The sequence below is a fragment of the Nymphalis io genome, chromosome 18 (genome assembly GCF_905147045.1).
Source record: "Nymphalis io chromosome 18, ilAglIoxx1.1, whole genome shotgun sequence".
In the NCBI taxonomy this organism is placed as follows: Eukaryota; Metazoa; Arthropoda; class Insecta; order Lepidoptera; family Nymphalidae; genus Nymphalis; species Nymphalis io.
Genome location: NC_065905.1, coordinates 3,265,774 through 3,283,411, shown reverse-complemented (window position 1 = coordinate 3,283,411; position 17,638 = coordinate 3,265,774). Strand labels below are relative to the sequence as shown.

Sequence of the window (17,638 nt, the reverse complement as noted above, 5' to 3'; positions counted from 1 at the left end):
ATAAATATCGAAATTATTATTTTTTATGTTTAACATGAATTGGCGCGACTTGTGAGTAAAACCGACTTGTATCCCGTGACGGCAAACGGGATGGCGATTTATGCCGTTATGGCGTCGGCCTCTCCGTCACCGCTCTTTGATCACTTGTGTGTGCAATTCTAGACAAGACTTTGTTCAAGCTCGTCTGGGTATGTAACACCCACTCATCAGATATTCTACCGCTAAACATCAGTACTTAGTATAACTATGTTAAAGTTTGAAGGGTGAGTGAGTCAGTGTAACTACATGCACAAGAACGTAACATCTTCGTTTCCAAGGCTGAAAAGCCAAAAAAGCCGGCAAAAAGCCGAGATGGCCCAGTGGTTCGAACGCGTGAATCTTAACCGATGATCGTGGGTTCAAACCCGGGCAAGCACCACTGAATTTTCATGTGCTTAATTTGTGTTTATAATTCATCTCGTGCTTGACGGTGAAGGAAAACATCGTGAGGAAACCTGCATGTGTCTAATTTCATTGAAATCCTGCCACATGTGTATTCTACCAACCCGCATTGGAGCAGCGTGGTGGAATAAGCTCCAAACCTTCTCCTCAAAAGGGAGAGGAGGCCTTAGCCCAGCAGTGGGACATTAACAGGCTGTTACTGTTACTGTTCCAAGGCTGGTAGCGCATTGGCGATGTAAGGAATGGTCAATATTTCTTACATCGCCTATTTCTATGGGCAGTGGTGACCACTTAACATCAAGTGGCCTCCATACTCCGCAATCCGACGTGACTGAAGCGAGTTAAAGAAGAGGGGCATTGAGTTTACGGGTTTCATATCAACATCTGAACACAGAGCTACTAAGAATTTCTTTAAAAAAATCCAATTACTATGTATTTAACGAACCGAGATTTGAACCTAGACACTCGAGACCTGAAACCTTCTGAGCCAGCCACTAGACCATCGAGGAAATTATATCATTAATAATATCCAACTGTAATAGTCGGATATTAAATAATAGTAACAGTATTAATTAATTGTTAAAGTATTTCTATTTACACCCAATGAAACTTTTTATACGCTTCCTTTTAATGTAATATTTCATAATAAAGGTTTCCTGCGATGTCTTGCATGGAAATTGTAATTTAAATTTTACTGTGTTAGTACGTTAACTGATAATGAAGGAAACACGTAAAGATAATGTTAAACAAAAAACAATTATTCGCTTTATTCATTTATATAACATAATATTATATTTTAAATAAATATTTATATGTTACGTTCAATACAAATGAAAATTTAACACTGATAATTATTCAATTAAATGTATTACGTAAAGCTTACACAATTATTATTTAATTCAAATAAAATCAAAACTGTTAATTAGATATTAAAATAAACTTATGCAAGCTTTTGAGTGGTCATCGTTCGGAATGTGAATCAAAATATGTGTCTTCAAATAGTGATTCTATTAATTTATTTAAAAAAAATGTTTGCCCTATTGTAGACAGAAATAAGCGCTAAATGTCAATTTCAGGACCTATTTTTTAACTTTTTTTGAAATCCTCATGGCTGAACAACTAAGTGTCATAAGCTTATTACTACATAAGGTAACAAACAGAAAATAGTTGTGTTAATATGGTTGGCCCCATTCGACAATCTCGCTCTGCCCTGGTGAAGAGTCAATAATGACAGAAGGGAGAAATTAGTGTTTACCTAATCAACCGCTACGCAAACATTTATAAGTAAAATCACCAAACTAACTTAAGACATATATAAGTAATAAGTGGCTATTAAAATATGAAGGTAAATATTTAAGTAAATTCAATCTCAAAACCAAATATTTGTTAAATAATGTTGAGTTTTTCATTACACAACACAATATGATTTAGTTAAGATAAACGTAATAAAGTTACTCATGGCATTTTCTATTATATTCATTACACATACAAAGTATATTTATTGACGCGAATCTTCGTCAATTTATATTTAAACATGTTGTCTTGTTCGTGGCCTAGTTGTATCCTTCTCAAAAAAGGACTCGGACACTGCCTTAAAAATATATAAAATTGGTATCGCTATTATTGAAAAATAATTTATATTTTCATATGTTGCCCCTAAGGCCCTCTTCACCTTAGGCCCTGATGCAGCGTACCACCATTCCCTATTATAGCTACGCCACTGATCAACATCATCTGCACCAATGTGGATTTCTTGATACACGTGTGTCATATTTTCATGAGACATATGCAGGTTTGCCCATTCCCCACGATTTTTTACTTGCGGACTACGAGATGTATTATAAGCACAAAAAAACAGTCGTGATTACACGCTTCAGTTAAGATTCATTTGTTCACTACTAAACCATCTCAGCTCCTGATTGTTATAAAATAATAATTCTACACAAATATTTAAATATTTCGAAATATATTTAATTATATATTAAGGATTCAATTTCCCCTAAAAACTTAGATATATTCAATTATAATGCAATACATTATTAAGTTCATATGAATAGTACGTAGATATTAATGTAAATGTCACGATTACATATTCTCGTAATAACATGCAAGGCTTATTACATTTATGAATTGCTGTGTTTTCGCAATATTTCGTTACCTTCGAGTATTAGTAAAAAGATATTACGGCATCATTTTTAATTTGTGTTTACTCAATTCCCTTTTGTACAGCAATATCTTATACCTTAATAGTATAAAATTTTTTAAATGATAAATAGCATTAGTTATTTTTTTTTTTTTTAGAAATGATAGCCGTCACTTATATTAAGAAAACGTTGTTTAGTAGCTGCTTAAATAAACACTGATTTCTCTCTTTCTATCATTATTGATTTGACATTCGAAAGAAGTTAACAAAGCATTGTCTGCACTTTTATAAGTAAAGCCGCAATTTTTTGTTCCAAATTTTTTGGTTCTCATTTTCCATGTGAGTAAATAGTTAATGTTGTAAAATAGTAAAAATATAATTGAGCTCGGGTGGGAAATTTTTTGCATCCCAAATGTAAAGTTTACATAATTTAAATTTATTTTAATAAAGATAATTTAAGCGTTTATTGTTTATCATGTTACACACCACATCATTTTAATTATTAGTTCTCATCCTTTTAACTTTATAAAATAAAAAAACAATACTCACTTCCTTTATGCCATTTGTCTCGAGACAGCTAAATGAATAAAATGCGTAATACAAATTTTGAAACTAATTAATCGCCAAGCCTGACGCCATAAGTTGGGAATGCTTTCCTGGTGGGTCAGTTGCTCGCTACCATAATAGCATAACGCTCGCTCGGATGAGCTTCACACAAATTCCCTCATTTCCCGTCACTATGTTCAAGAAAAGTGTCATTTTATTTATGGAGGAAGTATGGTAATGATGGCAATCAAAACCAACAATTCGCTTGCAATCAGAAGGCTACGAGTAACGGTTAATAGGGTTTAATGTATAAAGATGACTCATATTATCGTGTTTAAAACGAATCGTTTTTTGGATGTGGTTTTATTCTATTTATTCATCAGGAATAAAATGTAGTTTTTATTTTCTCTTTATTACTTTAACTTAACGTTTTTTCTTATATTATAACTTTTGGTACTTCTGTTGGATGTTCTAAATAAACAACACAACTCTTTTTAATCAGGAATATTATTTGAAATCTTAACTTAAAAATCTTATCTTAATTAGACAGTTATGGGCCTCGATGCCTGAATAATAAAGTTATTATTAGTAATATAAATACGAATTCGAATTTATTTTATTTGTTACGCTTTCACATCTAAACCGATCATCATATCATTTTGCATACACTTTTTCAATGATACTGAAAATGACACCTAGCAGATAAAGATCATGAACTAAGATATTACAGCTATGTTAGACCGATTTCAGCCACGGCGGCCAATCTCAAAACAGATTAGCCTACTGCACAAGCGTGTGCGCAAACACAGGTGCACTCTCTAATCCCTAACTCTCATAATCCGATGAGACGGCAATCCAACACGACCGGAAACAGTTCAAGCGCAGGACCAACGGCTTTATGTACTTTCCGAGACATGGGAATGTACACATTTCCAACTTCCAGACTCCGGGCTGCTACTGAAAACTTTCTGATAGAAAAAGGTCAATAACTTTTTATTGACCTGACCTGGGAATTCAACTCAGCACCTCCGGGTCTGCGGCCTTACATCAAGCCACTAGAGCAGTCAATGATTATTAATGAATGTACTTAAGCAAAGAATGATAGTAGCCGAACGCAAACGATAACATTATGACGCGTGTTTTGAGACTAAGTGGATGTCATTATGTGTCTCGAGTCTGAACGGATATCTCCATCAATTTCCTAGTATTATCCACATTGCTTATAATCAGCGATCATCTCGCCACATGCTAGACTAGTTTGTAAGATCTAGCTCAAACTATTCATTTTCCGTCTTGTAAATAGAAAGTAGTTTTGTCTACATTCATTTATTAAAATTTAAGACAAATATATTATTCAGATCGTCATTGGATTTAACGTTTAATTAACTTGTCTAAGAAAGCAATGTAAATATATATTGTAATATTTACAAGGAAACTTATATTGTACACAACGAACGCGAAACAGCCTTGTATTAACTTTATTATATTATATGTTTATAAATCGAGAGATACTTTTTTATTACATATACACGCATATTTTTTATATAGAATAGGTAGGCGGACGAGACGGCCACCTGATAGTAGGTGGTCACCAACGGCCATAGACAATGGCATTGTAAGAAATGTTAACCATCGCTTACATCGCCAATGCGCCACCAACCTTGGGAACTAAATTGTTATGTCTCTTGTATCTATAATTACACTGGCTCACTCACCCTTTAAACCGGAACGCAACAAATCCAAGTACTGCTGTTTTGCGGTACAATATTTGATGAGTGATTGGTACCTACCCAGACGACGTTGGTACACTAGTAAAAATAAATACAGAAGTACTTAGTTATTTTATATATGTTTGTACGTTACGGCTTTATTGCAATTTTTTCAATTTAATAGTATATATTATTTATATTTGTGCTTGAGCAATTTTTGAATTATGTACACATTTAACAAGCAAACATGATAGAGACGTAAATGCAAGGTCAGCATTAAGCCTAAACATTTTGTGAAATTTAAATATTATAATACTGTAAAAGTGAAAGTAACTAAAATTAAAATGTAGTTTAGTTTAGGAGATAAATATGTCACTTTAACAATTATTTCAATGCACTAGAAGATATTTTACTATATCCAATATATTTTTTACAATAAAGCGCTTTTGAATTGTCGACATTTTAACTCTATCTATCGATCGATTATCAACAATAAGCATGAATTAAATCTTTTTATAAGCACCTACATTGTATATTTAGTTCATCGCAACCTCTAACCTTAACTTTCGCAGATTATAATGAGGACAAAATAACAATAAAGCTTCCGCTTAGTCATTTTGAACTTGAAAATGCTATCCTTGAATGAACAATATTACATATTGAACGGAACGTGACATTTGCTTTAAAGAGAAATTCGCCTTTTGTTTGCCGTAACGCAGTGCTTGTGTTTGGGCAATGTTCTTGCTTATTTGCAATTTTAATGAGTGCAATTCATTGTTCCGCTCTTGCGGATAATCTTACTTAGTAAAAGTAAGAGTGCGTTTGTCAAAATACCTACAACACGTAACGTAACTACAATAATTACTTGAGTTTGTAACTTTATTTGTAATTTTATTCACTCAGTATTTATCTTTAAATAATTGAGGAAAAAAGTCATTTCTTTGTTTCGACTTAATATAAATACAATTATCTTATAATGGCCTCATCAATCTTGTATATATGGTTGCCATGCATTAATTGGACATAACTTCCCAGGAATGCATATATGCAAATAAGGTACACTGATGAACATAGAACGACATTTCTCCGTTATTTTATTATAGTACAAGATTTTTTGTCGTGCAACCGTGCATGCGGTTCCTTTTTTTGCTTTTAATTTTCATAACCTGTTACAATCCCTTTCCTGGTATATTCTAAGAAAACGGGTAAAAGACGAAGGAAGTTTCACAATTATTAGATATAAGTTCTATCTAAGCCGAGATGGCCTAGTGGTTAGAACGCGTGAATCTTAACCGATGATCGTGGGTTCAAACCCGGGTAAGCACCACTGAATTTTCATGTGCTTAATTTGTGATTAAAAATTCATCTCGTGCTTGACGGTGAAGGAAAACATCGTAAGGAAACCTGCATGTGTCTTATTTCATTGAAATTATGTCACATGTGTATTCTACCAACCCGCATTGGAGCAGCGTGGTGGAATAAGCTCTAAAACCTTCTCCTCAAAAAGGGAGAGGAGGCCTTAGCCCAGCAGTGGGACATTAACAGGCTGTTACTGTACTGTAAGTTATCTCTAATTATAGATTATTTTAACATATAAATATTTGATTTCACTCATCTACTATATATATATATATATACTCATCAGATATTCTACCGCAAAACACCAGTACTTGGTATTGCTGTGTTCCGGTTCGAAGGGTGAGTGAGCCAGTGTAATTACAGGCACAAGGAACATAACATCTTAGTTCCCAAGGTTGGTGGCACATTGGCGATGTAAGCGATGGTTAACATTTCTTACAATACCAATATCTATGGGCGTTGGTGACCACTTACAAATCAGGTGGCCCATATGCTCGTCCGCCTACCTATATTATAAGAAAAAACTGCTGGAGTTTCGCAAGGCGTTTTGAACCTCTATTGTTTTCTTTATTTATTAATCCCATTTCGTCTTACGTTACATTTATGTGAGAAAAAAAAGGGTAACCAATATCGATGATTTTATACCATATTCAAATTTATCCACAAACTCAAATTCAAGAGTTAACTTCTCATTCCTTAACCTAGTCAATAATAATAATTTAGCTAACCGTGACTCTTACTACTAATCCTCGATATCGATTCGTATTTGATATTCGTAAATATGATTATATTTCTAAATATCATAAAATTCTCAAGTGGCTCTCAATTTGTTGTGTTTGAAATCCTCAAATATTTTACAGTATTATTTTCCCTCCTACCTCTATTTAAAAGCTCGTTACAAGATTTTGGGCTTTTGTCACATTTGTCTTCTCCTGAAGATATTTTAATATTAGAATTTTCTCTCAATTCGATATTATGCTAATTCTGTTACTGATCAAGCTATTCGTTTGTTGAACTCTCTTTTTTTCAAAGCAAGATATGTAATTTTTTTAAGCGAAGCGAATGACTGCACGTACATCGTTAAAAGATTGATAAAACAATACATATTAGCATATACTCATACTATGTTATTGTTTAGTTATGTATGCTCCACTAGTACTTCATTTTCATTTTATTATAAATAAATAATATCATGGGTCATTATTCACACACGGCCATCAGATCCCAAACTAAGCAGGGCTTGTATTATGGAAAACAGACAACTGATATACTACATCACTGCTTTTATTTTGTAAATAAATACTTATATAAATAATTACAGACTCAGGACAACTCACTCAGGAACAGACATTCATGCACACAAATGTCTTCCCTGAGTGGAAGTCGAACCCATAACCTTCTTGAAGGCAAGTATCTACCAACCACGCCAACCGGTCCCTTTTTATACCTGTTTATTTACATTTATATCTTTTTATTTTAAATAATTGCGATATATTTAGCCAAATACGAATGTTTTCTTAAAAATATTTTACGTGTATACAATTATGTATATATAAATATAAAATCCACACCGCTACCGTTATTTTTCTTCCCTCTACATTTAGATGGTCTGAACGAGATAACACTTGTACATCTTCAGGAACTTTGTTCTATGTATATCTATGTATATATATTTTGAACAAAACTAAGCGTGCTCCTTTCAATTCATCCAATTTAATGCAACAAAATTAATAAACCAGTTGCTCTTTTTACAGTTGTTTATTTACTTGTAAACAATATTTCAATGACGTGATTTATATCCTTGTTAATAATAATTGCATATATTTTTCTGTCACTATATACTGGTATTGAATTATCATGTCTGCACGTAACATATAATATTTTTATAGTTACTTGAAAATATCACATGTCATGATCCGCTTAATAAAAACTGAAGTATTCCGATTATTTCGGTCTACTTATTCAATTTAAGTGCAACATAGTTGTAAAAAATTTGATACACTAACACACTGCACGTAAAATATGAAGACGTTTTAAAATGTAATATTGCCGTTACGTGCTCGTAAATATTACCTATATATCATATCTGCGTCACTTTAATCATATTATTTCGTTAATAAAGTAATCGGTTGATATATAAGCTCATTCTGAGCGGCTAGAGCGATTTTTTCAATTTATTGGAATGAAAACAGCGCCGTCTAGTGACAATAATCAGAATTCCATACAAATAACTGTTAACGTCAACTCTATAAGTAAAAAAACTTGCACTAGGCACACTGCTATGAGCTGTCACTTTTTTGTGAAGCGCTACACTCACTAATTGTTGTACCAAGTTATCATTTGTATTGCCGGGTCTCTTGTATTGTCGGTAGTCTCTTCAAATCAGAAGCTTGCCAGTATAATTACAAGCATTAAATACATCACATCTTAGTTCCTAAAAAAAAGCCGAGATGGCCCTGTGGTAAGAACGCGTGAATCTTAAGCGATGATCGTGGGTTCAAACCCGGGCAAGCACCACTGAATTTTCATGTGCTTAATTTGTGATTATAATTCATCTCGTGCTTTACGGTGAAGGAAAACATCGTGAGGAAACCTGCATGTGTCTAATTTCACTGAAGTTCTGCCACATGTGCATTCTACCAACCCGCATTGGAGCAGCGTGGTGGAATAAGCTCCAAACCTTCTCCTCAAAAAGAGGAGAGGAGGCCTTTAGCCCAGCAGTGGGACATTCACAGGCTGTTACGGTTACGGTTACGGTTAGTTCCTACAATTGAAGTAGCTTTGGTATTGTGGGAAATGGTTAACATTTATATTTACGGGAATATTTTTGTATGTAGAAGTTATTTATATGAAATCAGACATAGGTAAATTTTAATTTTAATAAAAAAAAGTTACTTTGAGTTCACTAAAACAATCATAATTTAAAAATAGCTTTTTAAACATAATAATCGATCTTAAAATTAAAAATAAATAAACAATCTATAAGTTACCTAATTATAAAATTGAGTAAGTTTTTATTCAGTAAATATATATTACTAGATTTCTCCTACGGTTTTGCCCGCAAGATATGGTACATGTTAAGTGTAAAAAGCCTATGTTCTTTCATGGGGCTAAAGCATAGTGTATACAAAATTTCACTTACTTTGTCATTTATAATATTATTATATATATAGATTGTCAGTAAAAAAAAATCTGTATTCAGTACATAGCCGCTTATTAGGACATATTACATAAATTCACTGTTCATAAGATTATAAATATGTATATAAATTATTAAGTAATTTAAACGTAATTCGTAATAAATAATACTTATAACTTAATACTTAAGCGTCAATAGCTCAGTGGTTTACGAGCCGTCTAGCATTGTGAAAGTCGTAGGCTCGATCCTGACCTCTTGGACTATTGCTGTCCCCACTCCTAAAACAAGCTTTACGCTTAAATTGACAAGAAAATTAGAATATTATTAATTCTTAAAAACTGGCAGTAATAGTAATATTATTTAAAAACTCGTATATTTCTAAAGTAGAATTTGAATATGGAACATAAAATATATAGAATGTCATCTGTATATATTTAAAAATAAAAGACCTTTTTGCTTTAGATTGATATTAGCAATGACTTGCTTAATTTAACGAATCATACGAAAGTGTGTCTGGTTTCGTCTTAAACTAGGGCGCTATTCGCACATGAGTGATACTCGTTAACTTAACAAGCCATCGAAAATATTCACCGATAATATAGTAAATGGAATGTTTTTGACACATTTTACCTAATATTTAGTAATTGCTTACTTAAAACTCGAAAATTCGAGTTCAATGTAGTTACATAGAGTAACCTTTTTAATATGATGAACATTTTTAATTTTTAATGAGTAAAGTGGTCCTTTGCTCATAGACAAATAAAAATCAATTCAAAATAAGCTTAATTCAAGTAGATTCTTAAAAGCCGTTTTAAATCGGTATTTTACGGTATTAATTTGAATATAAAACAACCAAATTCGGAATGTAGCTTCTTCAGAGATGAAACTGCAAGAGACTCAATAGTTCCCAAATTACTCATCAAACATAATCAGACAATTCGATTTATACCGTTATAATGTCTACAATCTGCCTTCCTATATAATTATAGCACATATTGTTCACTTATGTAAACAACACTTATGTAAACAACACTTATGTAAACAACACTTATATTCTCTTAAAATAAAGATTAAAAGTTTATGTCCGTCTCTTTACTCATCTTTAACAATAATAATAATATCCTGGGACGTTATTCACACACGGCCATCTGAACCCAAATTAAGCAGAGCTTGTGCTATGGAAATCAGACAACTGATATACTACATATACTACTTTTCTTTCGTTAATACATATTTACTTATAAAGATAATTACACCCAGACTTAGGACAAACAGACGTGTTCATGCACACAAATGTCTGTCCTGAGTAGAATTAAACCCACAACCTTCGGCGTGTAAGGCAAGTATCTACCAACCACACCGACCGGCTCGTCAAATTGGAATGATCTTACAGACATATTACGACGATTCACGCGAGTTGTGATTATATAAAACAATTTGTTATGTATTGCGGTTAATAAAATCACTTAAGAAATTAAATAAAGAAGTTTTGTTTGAAGAGTCCGTTAATACATCAAATAATAATTTTAAAAAAGTCACTAGCGTTATATATTCAATGCGATTATGTTGTATAATATATGAAATATATTTATTACATTAATATTTTATTACCATTTATAAAATACCACGATAACCACCATTTTATAATACCATAGAACTAATATATATTTCTTTAACAAAAAACATATATTTCAGGTAAATTAAACAGAATAGCTATAAAATAAATATAATAGCTATAAAAGCTTTGTATAACAGTAAGAGCCCTTCAATGTCCCAATGCTGAGTTAAGGCCTCCTCTCCTTTTTGAGGATAAAGTTTGAAGCTTACTTCACCACGTTTCTTCAATGCGGGTTGACGATGGTGACGACTTTCGAATTAAATAATAATTAAAATGCATAAATTTACTGCAATGAGTTGTTCAATGAAGCATGTTTCGCGAGCAAAATAAAAAAAAGTTTTAACTATCATGATTATAATACAATGAATATTACTATTTTGGTGTGTTTCCACTAATAAAGTGGGAAACCGCATCACTGGTTGTTTATAAGGCTAAACTATTGGGTTTTTCTGTCAAAGAAATTCTCCATAGCTGCCCAGAGCTAGGCAGAGTTGGCAGTGTCACACTACCATGCCTGATATCTAAAATGTCAGTGTATCTAGGCATGCGTACGGATGTACTATAATATTTTCTGCGCAGCTAGTTGGTTTCCGTTGAGAATTACCGTGGCCGGAATCAATAGGAGGACATCTAAGTTGATAAATTATTTGCAAATACTTACATATTACATAATATTGGTTTAGCCCAAAAATATGCTAATTTTCCCCTTGTGAATACACAGCTTTATACAGCGATAATACACAAGCACAGTAATATTTATTGTGAGAACCCATGTTTGTACTATCGAGCTAAGTTACCCGTGTTGACTTCGATGATATTAACTTTATATAGGTCGAAGTTAACTCTGACAAAATATCATACATATCACAAGATACATGAACAGAAAGACGAATAATATAATATTGGTTTTATTAAAATAATTTAAAAAAAATTACGTTAAATTAAATCTGTGTATACCAAAATAAATGTTTATTTATTTATATTCTATGCGCTTACGCATCGTTTATCTGGGTTGATTTTTTTTACAGTTGTTGTTGACGCTTGCATGGTGTCTGGCATGTTGTATATATCAAGGTACTATGATATGATAAGTGTGTAAAAATTAAAGCGGTATTGCAACGCAAGCCGGGCAGTAGGTAGCTAGTATATTTTATTTGTACAAATGAAATACGCATAAATAATAATATTGTTTATTATTGATGATAATAAACATAAATATCTTTTAATAGCTTTTCGGTAAGTGAGCTTTGCACCCATGATTTATTTCGGGATAAAACGTAAAAGCTAATATGGTTTACACTTGAAATGAGAGCTCAACCTATACTGGTTGCTCTTAATTATGAAAAAGTAGAGTTTAAATAATTTCCGACTCTTAGTCTAAGTAACATAAAATATATATACCAATGAATTAATTATAATCGTATATTATTATATATGACATACGATTACACAAAAAAATAAAAACGTAAGTGTTTGCTTTAAATAGAAAATAGGCATATTATATATGATTTATTGTAAATGATCAAGTATGTTTTACATTCGTTGCACTTACATGCTATAGAGAGATCTTCGTGTTGGTATTTTGTATAGAAGATTGTAATACATGCTATTTCATCCATAAAAATAAAACTTAATAAACATAAACGAAAACAACGGACCGAGTTTTATTCACTGGAATTGCAGAGTCCACTTTCATCTGTTACAAATTAATATTCAACGTGTTTCAAACATAACGTAGGTTTCTCGGTGTTTTATTGAGTGCTTGACGAAAGCGTTACACTCAGCACTCTTTCTTTTTCGTCAAAACATCCTCCTATATAAATACGAATACCGTTTGTATCATATGTTTTTTAACTAGATAACAAAAAAAAACATGTTTATTTCACTATTATCCTTTCAACGCACAGTGCGTGATAAATTATAATCACAAAAACAAAAAATGCGATGGTGCTTAGCCGGATTCGAACCCGGATACATCAGTTTATCCACGTGCTCTATCCATTGGACCATCTCGGCTATACTCTAGTTGGTTTACTTTCTTAATAAATATTTAGTCGAATATGTAGTATGTTTTATTGCCTCATGTAAGCGGACTGTTCATCTTATTTTAGAATAATATTTTGTTCATTACTAAGATTTCCTTTTGGTTTCGCTTTCCTGAACTTATTATTATAGAGCACATAAATATTTTTTTTTTTATAGAATAGGAAGGTGGACGAGCATATGGGCCACCTGATGGTAAGTGGTCACCAAACGCCCTTAGATATTGGCATTGTAAGAAATGTCAACCATCACTTATAGCCAATGCGCCACCAACCTTGGGAACTAAGATTTTATGTCCCTTGTGCCTGTAATTACACTGGCTCACTCACCCTTCAAACCGGAACACAACAATATCAAGTATTGCTGATTTGCGGTAGAATATCTGATGAGTGGGTGGTACCTACCCAGACGAGCTTGCACAAAGCCCTACCACCAGCGATAAAAGGACACAATCTCCGTTATAATATAGTGAGCTATTTTATTATTAATTAATTATTTTTTTGGTAAGATAGTACTATAGAAAATATAAATAAATAGTTTAATCAAATCTCCATTATAAATAAAACAAACAAAATACTTTATCAATGCGTAAAATTAATTTTAAATTAATTGTCTAATTTGAACATGAAAAACTCACTTTTATATTAAAATAGAACGAACGAAGCTTTTAATGAACAAATTACGTCCCTTCGAATAGAAAACACAAATTACAAGTCATTTAAACTCAAAGGCGAAATCGTCTTCGTCACGTAGTCGCACTACATATATTCAATAAAGTGTTTTGTTTTAGATTTCACAAATTTTAATTTTCTTTTCATAACCGTTACTTGACCCAGCAAACAGCTTTATTGGTTTTCATTATGTTTTATAGTGCCCTATGATTCTACGAAGAAAATCTACGAGTGATTCAATTTATGTCAATTATAATTAAAATTAAAAAATACTTAATTGTTCTTCAATTATTAAGACTTAAATAGTTATATAATTTATCTTATATTAATAAAAAATATTGTACTAACATTTAATTCATCATTTTATACTATATGATTATTATAAATTTATAATTAAATATTTTTTTAAATAATCATAATCTGTAAACAAAATAAGGTATAAATAAAAGAAATGAAAAGGTCAAAAAATTAATATACCTATGAAAAAAAAAATACATACCATAATAAATTTTTAAAAATTCTGCTACGGCCAGAACGCAGAAATCCAAAAAAAAAAATAACGCTTCAAATCCAAATATTGAAACAAAAACAATTGAATCTTCTTGAAAATAAACCAAATTTAAACATATGACTCGTCACGATGTTTATCACTTAAAAAGACACATCACATTCCAAATAGTTTCATTCGAAATTTAGATCGCGCGAGTAACATCCATAGACAATGTTTTCTTTTTAATTGGGTGTTTTTAATAGATTATCGCGTGCCAGTATCAATAATGACTAGACGGGAGTCGCGTGTAAAGCGTGCTTTGTATTCGCCGGACGGTGGTCAACTGCTTGAAGACGAGCTTCGAGCATGCAACTTCCCAACGGTGCCTTACCGTTCGTAATATTTATCGCTGAAACAAAAAAAAATGTTATTCATTAACAGATATTCATTAATTGTTCTGAAATTACAACGTAATTTTCGTTACTATTAGTTATTTCTTAAAAGTTTTTGCATTAAATACTAAACTGCTTTGACTATTGCGGAAAAGAATTCGGAAATAAATATTTCTTTTTTTTTAATTAACCACATAAAATGTGTACTTTTATGTATGTCCTAATAGATTTTATAATAATTACGTTAGCAGTATAAATAGATTCAGTGTGAAAGTTTTTATTTCGTGTATCTAGCCACTCCCTCGCGAGTGCTAAGGTTGTGAAAGTGTGCACTTTTGAAAAGATAAATTAACTTTTAATAACGTTATGAATAACGTATTAGTGTTAGCTCGGAAATTACTAATTAGTTTTAATTACTCTTCTTATACTTATTTGAAGATTTATTTGTTGTTTTGTCATAGATTGATTTTATATAAATGGTTATAAATCATACGTTGCTTTTATAAATACAGAAATAATAACAGTTTTATTAAAAATAAAAAAATATGAAGGTACAAAATACATGGTGGTCCAGTGAGTGGAACTATTGGAGATGGAGAGTGTGTTCGAATCTGGCCAAGCTAAGCTTTAATATATAATTTAAACATATAATTCAATTAATTTCATGGTTAACGGTGAAACAAAACATCATGAAGAAAGTAAGTACCCACCAACCGGCACTGGAGCAGCTTAGTGGAATGATCCCCAAACTTAACGAGACCTTAAGAGAGAGGCTTTTGCTGAGAAGTGAGATATTTATGTGCGGTTACGTTATTTTACTTTCTTTTCAATAATCATAAAATTCAGCTTTGATATGAATTAATTGAATTTGAAATATTTATATATTTATAAAATATTTTTGAAACTAAACCTTGATAATGATTGAGGTTTTGTGAAAGATTAACCTCGCTTGAAATAAATTGGAATTCAAAATGATGCATCCATGAACAGCAGAAAGTGCCGCTATCTGCAAATATCCGAAGCGAAGCATATGACGTGTTATGAACGTAACAAAGATTAAATTATAGAGACATGGCTACAGCATACAGAGAGAAAACGACTACACTCAGATCAAAATATTTCGAAGTAAAAACTTAGCACTGTTACTTTCTATGTAACGTTAAACTATTCCTGTCGTTAATGATACTTCAAATTATTTGGGATTTGCAACAAAATTGTTCTGAAATTGAAATTACAATAATAAAGGGGAAATTTAATATGACGTTTAAAATCAAAACTTAATAGGTATCAATGAATACCTATTTCTAGTGCATAATATAGCAGAGCTATTAAAAATCGCATGGAATATCTGAGGTTTGCTTATCTTAACTCCTTCTTCGATTGAATTAGTGCCTTGAACTCAAGTCTTAAGTCTTAAACATTTAATTATTTACTAATCACTAAGTCGCTATCTGCCTCTGTCTGTTTTCCCGCTTATTTTTTTTAAACACACCGCGGATTTTATTACGGTTTTCACTAACATAAAGAGCGGTATACGAGGAACGTTTGTGTATATCATTGGCGGGTAATTTAACGATAAGATGTTGACAGACAATTAAGGTTACCTACATTTAAACCTATACGCTGCGGAAAATCGCTATCATAAACGTAATTACAAATTAAATATCTATGCCATTTTCTGTGGAATAACTCGAATCATGAAAAAAAAGTGCAAAACTCTAAAACATATAATATCATCTTATTTTCTGTACTGGTGTCGGAAGAGCTGGTTAATTTTACGCCCATAAAATCGGAATTCCGATTCAACGGGGAAGTACTGCTAGCATTATTGACACCATTCGTTGCGATCATTATTTGTACAGTAGCTATTTTAAATTATGGGTATGTGTTTAGTTAAGTCCAAAGTAAATAATAAAACGTACTTATGGTAGCTATCTCAATTGATGAATTATCAAACGTACAAAAAATGGAAATCGAAATAGAAGTTGCTGTTTTTTTTTAATGTCATATGCATTTACATTCCTTAGTGAAAGTTTTTAAACAAGATAATATTCTGAAATAATAAATTCACTTTTACATACATCTTATCGTACTGTCAATATAAATCTCTCAACAAGACCGTCCCACGTATTCCGTTATTAATTTATACTTGTATGCTTATCGCTTGAATGGCGATCGATTAAAACAAATGCTTACCTGTAACAAATCACGACTTCACGGAGATTAATGACAGTAAACGTCAAACGGATAATATAACAAGATTTAAATTATAACCTTCCGGTTTACAGCTAGACGTAACTTGTAGGCATCGACTTGTCTTATTAGTCATGTAAGGCTATCGTTAAGTTAATTGTATGAGTGATATAATTGAGGATACGGAGGTGCCACCAGCATCTGCGAAAGCAAATGGGAATATACAACGGTTACATACAGAAAAAAAAACCTTTTAGAATAGAAAAATTGCATAGCTTTAATATTATTGAACTTTAATATGTTTACCACGAATTTTATTTTATATAAAATAACTATTATATATAACAACAGCATTCATACATAAACAATTTCATTAACTAAAACCGACTAGGTAGATTTTGTAATTAATATAGAAAATAAAAAATCAACAGCCATACAAAATTTACGTTAATTTTAATGATACTTAACCGATAGTTAAGGCTTTGTTCAAGCTTACCTGAGTAGGTACCACCTACTCACATTTATTCTACCGCCAAAGGAAAGTACTTTATATTGCTGGTTTCTGTTTGAAGGGTGGATAAAACAATGTAATTACAGGGACATAACATATTATACCCCGTGGCTGGTGATACACTGACGTTGTAAGAAGTAGTTTATACTATTCCTACAGTGCTCGTTCTCAAATGTGTACAGTAGCGTATTTAAATATTTGGCGCTCCTAACACAAATTTCTGCCCCAAAAATTTAAACTAACCCAAAATCTATGTACATTGTACACGTATAATAATAGTGGAAAAAAACTGAGCATCATTTATAGTGACATAAGGTAGAAAAAGTCAATTAAAAATAAAGTGACTGATGACGATCATGACAGGTTACGAGAGACACACCTTG

At 31.9% G+C, this 17,638-nt stretch overlaps 1 protein-coding gene across 1 annotated transcript in view; it reads right to left on the bottom strand.

Moving 5' to 3' along the window:
* Window positions 1–14,188, bottom strand: part of LOC126775518 (uncharacterized) — a 47,609-nt gene extending 33,421 nt beyond the window's left edge. The window contains exon 1 of the mRNA XM_050497519.1: window positions 14,169–14,188. The gene's annotated coding sequence lies outside the window, so the exon portion shown is untranslated. The remainder of the gene's footprint in view (window positions 1–14,168) is intronic.
* Window positions 14,189–17,638: the final 3,450 nt, after the last annotated feature.